The sequence below is a fragment of the Tupaia chinensis genome, unplaced genomic scaffold, assembly GCF_000334495.1.
Source record: "Tupaia chinensis unplaced genomic scaffold, TupChi_1.0 Scaffold000063_1, whole genome shotgun sequence".
NCBI lineage: Eukaryota > Metazoa > Chordata > Mammalia > Scandentia > Tupaiidae > Tupaia > Tupaia belangeri.
In genome coordinates this window covers 5,883,045-5,888,984 of record NW_006159521.1, presented here as the reverse complement: position 1 = coordinate 5,888,984, position 5,940 = coordinate 5,883,045, and the positions used below count along the sequence as shown (strand labels likewise).

Genomic DNA, 5,940 nt, shown 5'->3' with positions numbered 1-5,940 from the left:
GCCACTGCTGTTTAATCACTGAGTATTCAGTGTCACTAGCCACCATAATGACCTAGAAATCATTCCAGTCAGAAAGGGCCCACGTACCAATTATTGAACTGTCATGATTTATGTGTATGCCTGATAGAGCCCACATAAGTCAAACTGGTTACACATAGAAATCCAACCATTGACTGACAAGAACTGCAACTCATGACTCATGCCACGTCTACCCTGAGCCAAAGCAGTCAGTCATCCCAAGGGGGAGAAACATCAGTCAAATAAATGACTTGGCAGCCTCAATATTTAACAACTGGATGATGACCAGAATCTTCTCTTTTCAATCAGTCACACTCAAGTGGTCTTGGTAAGAGAAATAACTGAAATTTAGAGTCATTTTCCTTTTTCTTTTCCTAAAAGTCCCTTAACTCAAAACACTTGATGAATGCCTACTATGTTCCATATTTGAAATACAGAGGTGAAAGACTGAAAGAGCATTAGAAATAAGCATTACTGTTCAAACCTTCTTCTAATACCATGTCATCTACATTACTAACAATTTTTCAGTAGTCAGCTGCCTTCAGTACCCAGTGACCATCCCCACTGCTCCTAACTTAACCCTAGTACTTAATCAAAATTTGTTTTGCTATGTCCAAACCTCAATATCTATCTCTAAAGAGTAATTGAAATGGACTTTTACATTCCACTGGGTTTATTTTTAAAAATCCATATGATAAAAATATGTTTTCTGTGCTACCCTCAGAAATCCACGTGCTGAGATTTAGTTGCTATTGTGATAGTATTAAAACAGTGGAAACTTAATTGGACTATGATATTAAGAGGCTTTGCCTTTCGGAGGTGATTAAGGCCATCAGGGTGGGGCCCCGTGGCTGACTCCTGGTACCTGTATAATAGAAGCACACAGAGACCGATAGACACAGTCACACACACTCTTGCTCTGCTCTTGCTCTGTCACACCATGTGAGGCCCTGCACCGCCTGGATCCACTGCAGAGTCCCCGCCAAAATAACCCTCCGCAGAGGTGGTCCCTTGACCTCAGACCTTCAAAACCAGGAGCTAAATAAATCTCTATTCTTTGTACATTACCCAGTCTGTGGCAATCAGCAGTGAGCAACAGAAAAGCAGACTACACAGTGCCCATTATAATATTTGAGGTTAAAAATACTTGTGTTCTACAAACATTTGAAAGCCAAAGATCACTTAAAACAAACGCAAGCAGGTTCAGTATAAATGCTCAAAGTTACACACAAACAGGAAATGACAGAGAGGGAGACAACCTTGGACAACTCAGCCCTTTTTTTTTAACTCTCTGGAGGTAATTTTACACATTCCTATGGCTTTTATATACTAAAGCCTTAGCAAATAGATGACAAACTGACTTTAGTAATCATTTATCATAAGCTTCGTATTGGGGGTAAAAATAAACTCTTGACAAATACCAAGGACTCCTTTATTCTTAAGTCCCCTTTATTGTCAAGGACTCCTTTATTCTAATGCAGTGGCTCCTGAAAAACTTTCCTTTTCAAGGGTACTTTTTCAAACACAATCAATAATCTACAATCAACTTTGTAATCTCTTTAGAAGCCAGGACCCTTTCAGCTTTGGAGTTTTGAAGATAAAATGCATAGCTCAATTCCTACAAGCCAAAGATTTTAAAGTTTTGACTTGTTGGTTACTAGTCAGATGATTAACACTCTTGTGTTTGATACGTAATGGTAAAGCCATAAATAGTCATTAAAATATTAATTTAGAAAATCCAGAGTTGAACATTTTAGAACACATGACTTTCTTAGCAACATCTGTAACAAATAGTTCAGCCCTTGCTCAAACAGCCACAGTAATGGGGAACTTACTTCTTTATGAGAGTGTTTATTCCATCTTCTTCCATCACCTTAGACACGTCTTCCTGGACCAACCCCTGGTAGTTAGGAAAGCCAGGTCGCACGTGGCCAACTGTGGTCCAAATCCCAGCCCCAGCAGCTCGAAAAATGTGCCAGGCACATGTGTACACATGCTTCAAATTCTCACAAGACGGAGAAGTGTAGAAGGGATTGTAGTGTGGCCACACCCTACTGGGGGATTCTGTCTCTCTCGATATTTCTCTCTCTCTCTTTCTTTCTCTCTCTCTCTCTCTCTCTCTCTCTCTGTGTCTGTCTTCTTTCTGAACTAGTGCATGTGCCCTCTGGAAATTAAAAAAAAAATCTATTCTAGTCAGTGTTTCTGTCCTATATATTTATGTATGTATTCACTTATTTTTGTAGAGGTTTTTGCCTTAGGAAACATGTGCTCACTGGAGAGAGAGACACAGGGACAGTGAGAAAGTGAGAAATCACCCCTGGGGGGATAGCCACACCACAATCCCTTCTCCATTTTCCTCCCAGGGTCTTGTGCACGCACACACACACAAACGCCGGGCATGGGTACCGAGCCACCAGCCCCAGGACTGAAACTGCAGTAGGCCATGTGGGAGTCCAGCAACGTAACCGTTATGCCATCTGCTAGTCCCGAGTCCTCCAACTATTTGAAACCTTTTACCATATCCTGAATATTGTCTTCCAAAAATGCCCAGTTCCTTGAAGGATTTCCTACTGAACATAATTCTGGCTTCATCAGCATCCTGGTTTTTAGTCTCCTATCAGTGGATATCAACCATGATTTTAATACAATTGTTCTTGTAATCGATAAATAAGTTATCATAACAACTGCAGCCCGAATTAAGAATAACTTACTTTCTGTATTATTTTATGCCACAGCCAGGGAAGAACTAAAAAGTTCCCATCTGATATTTTGCTTCATGAACGTAACAAATCACATGACCCAGGGTAGAATAAAGGCTGAGAACCATTGGTTTAAATATACCCACTCTGTTTATATTCTCTGAGAAGTTTAACAGCCAGAATTAAATGCCAAAACCAAAAGTGGGTAAGCCAAGGTATTCCAGACTTATTCACTAAGTCAAAACTTTTTCCTCCTAATACTCCTATCGGCTCTTCAGGTTTCTGTCAAAGCTTCACCTCGTCTGTAAAATTCTTCGACTGGAAACTAAATGATGAATCCCCAAGTGCTTCTTTTGGGCTTCCTTTGGAGTCCTATGCTGGACTCCTCTACTTCTGGACATATGTTCTTGGGCAGTATTCCTGACCCTCCATAAACTCAATTTCCTGATTAATATGGATATTGTTGGAGCCATCAGGTTAAGGTGCTGAAGTCCCACGTGGCCAACCATGGTTTGAGTCCCAGACCTGGTGGCTTGCTTTCTCACTTCCTCCCTGTCTGTCTCTCTCTAGTGAGTGTACATGTCCTAAAACAAAAATAACAAAATAAATAAAATTAAATAAATAATTCTTAAAAATATAAAAAGATGGATATTGTTGAACCTCACTGGGCATCTTGAAATTCATGGAACAGTACTTTTCATTTTTTATTTGTTTTATATATTCAGTTATTTAATTAGGTTATTGGCAGGAAATTTAGAACACCAATTTGTGAGGGTAAACTCCATTTGTAAGGGCAGACACAGATCGCAGGTAACCCTGGAGCTGAAGAACAGCTCTGATTTTGGGTAACATTTGTGAGTCCACGGCTTTCTGATCAATCTTGTGCTGTTCTGTAATCTTGTATTTCTCCTTTTCTGGGTCAAAGATCTCACCATTCTGGTGTCTGGGCTTCCACAGCTTCTTTTTCTTGAAGTAAGCATCGGTAAGTTGTTTTGGGATTTTTACTTTGATTATTCCAATTTTTGTGGAGGTGGCAATGACAAATTTCTGGTGAGTTCTACACAGTGGAACTCAAATTAAAGACCCGAGGTCCACTCACAAGTAGCAAGCCACTGCTCAGCTGCTTCAGGAAAACCGCTCTCTTGCCTCTGTGGCGCCCAGTGAGGATGATCAGAATGGTCCCGGGTGTGACATTGGCTCCCAGCTTTCTCACACGCTGACTGATGGGTTTTCCGCCGTGGCTCCACAGCTTCCGAGGCACATCCTCAGTAGGATAATACCTAGGCATTTTGCAAAATTTAACCACCCAGGTACTACCATTCTTGTCTCTACCAACTCGTTTTGTGACAGGGGCAAGAACCTTCTCCTCCTTTTTCTTTTTAATCCTGGCTGTAGTGGCCAAGTATTTCCTCTTGTACATGGCCTTCCTGGAATATATAGCAGATCGGGAGTATCTGTCGATACCCTGGACTGCGACAGGGGTTCAGCTGCAATGGGGCTTCCCCTTCTTGGGCTTTTTAGCCTTGGGGTCACCCTTTTTAACCTTGCCACTGACATCAGCCTTCTTGGCATCAGGTTTCTTCTCTTAGTATCCCGCTTCGCAGCTTTTTCCGGGTTGTCTTGTATAGTGGGAAAGAGCTGGCACGCTGCTTTTTAATGCTACAGTATTGCTTATCTTCCATTCTGCTCAAACCTTGCTCGGAACATTGAGCTGCTACGCTTTCTATGCAGGGCACACCCAGAATTATGGGCCAGGAGAGAAAACAGTGCTCTAAGATACTGATATTTATAAAAGTCAGCACAGAACTATCACCTTGGCCATCTATGGATATCATCCTAGAATGTCACCCACAACAAGAGATGGCTTGTGACATAAGACTAAGATGCTGGGGGGCTCCTGGTAGCCAGAGGTCCGCGAGTGGAGTGCTGCTGCTCGGCGCTGGGGCCGCAGCGCGGCCGTCGGGATCATGGTCTTCTACTTCACCAGCAGCGGCGTTCATTCATCTGCTTACACTATTTACATGGGAAAGGATAAATATGAAAATGAAGATCTAATAAAGTATGGCTGGCCCGAAGATACTTGGTTTCACGTGGACAAACTCTCTTCGGCTCATGTATACCTTCGATTACATACGGGAGAGAAGATAGAAGGCATTCCAGAAGTGCTGATGGACTGTGCTCACCTTGTGAAGGCCAATAGTATTCAAGGCTGCAAGACGAACAACGTTCATGTGGTATATACGCCGTGGTCTAACCTGAAGAAAACAGCTGACATGGATGTGGGGCAGATAGGCTTTCACAGGCAAAAGGATGTAACAATTGTGACAGTGGAGAAGAAAGTGAATGAGATCCTGAACCCATTAGAAAAGACCCAAGTATTTTTTTGTTCCCAGATCTAGCAGCAGAGAGAGGATGCAGAGACCAGGAAGAAAGGAATGAGAAAAAAGCCCAAATTCAAGAAATGAAAAGGAGAGAAAAAGAAGAAATGAAGAAAAAGGAAATGGATGAACTTAGGAGCTATTCATCACTAATGAAAGTAGAGACTGTGTCTTCAACTCGGAAGTGAAAATATTTTTGTCAGAATATGTCTTGGTACCTCATGTAAGCTGGTTGTCCTTGTCTTTGAGATAGACGTTAGAACAAACCAAGGCCACAAAGTTTTTGTTGCTGTGGTCTATCCCTGAGAACGGATGTCTTGAGAAACACTCTTCATGTTTTTTAAATCTCCTCACTACTGTTAAGAAGAATGTGATGGTGGGCAATATATGAAATGTTCCCCTATCCCTGACTTCCTGGTTAGGAAAAAAAGGCATTTATAGGTTTTGAAGATGAGTGTGAGATTTTCAGAAGATTGCCGGCTTCAGTATTCACAGTTTATAGCATCACCTGAGTCTATGATGCTGGGACCCTCAGCTCTCAGCTTGTCCCAGCTTCTGTGCCCTTGCTCTCTCAGAATACCGCTCTCCAGCTTAGTATCATCGTGTTTAAAGAACTGGTATTAACCAAGTTTAGGCCTTGTGACTGTTGTTACCTGAGTACCAAGTAACCCCAGCCTCGCTGATGAGGCGCTGGCATCATTCTGAGCAATAAGGGAGAAGTAGAAAGCGGTGCTCTGTGAATCATTCGTAGATGTAGGTGACTTGGTTTTTGTCTTGGAGAACAGCATGAAATAGTCCACATCGCAGTTATGATTTTAGAAAGAAGATTAAGCATTCCACTAATC

The 5,940-nt window shown here is 41.9% G+C and overlaps 2 pseudogenes; one reads left to right on the top strand and one right to left on the bottom strand.

Moving 5' to 3' along the window:
* Positions 1 to 3,470: 3,470 nt before the first annotated feature.
* On the bottom strand, positions 3,471 to 4,539 carry LOC106736399 (60S ribosomal protein L6 pseudogene; annotated as a pseudogene).
* A 130-nt stretch (positions 4,540 to 4,669) lies between these two features.
* LOC102491782 (coiled-coil domain-containing protein 25 pseudogene) lies at positions 4,670 to 5,283 on the top strand (annotated as a pseudogene).
* The last annotated feature ends 657 nt before the right edge of the window (positions 5,284 to 5,940 follow it).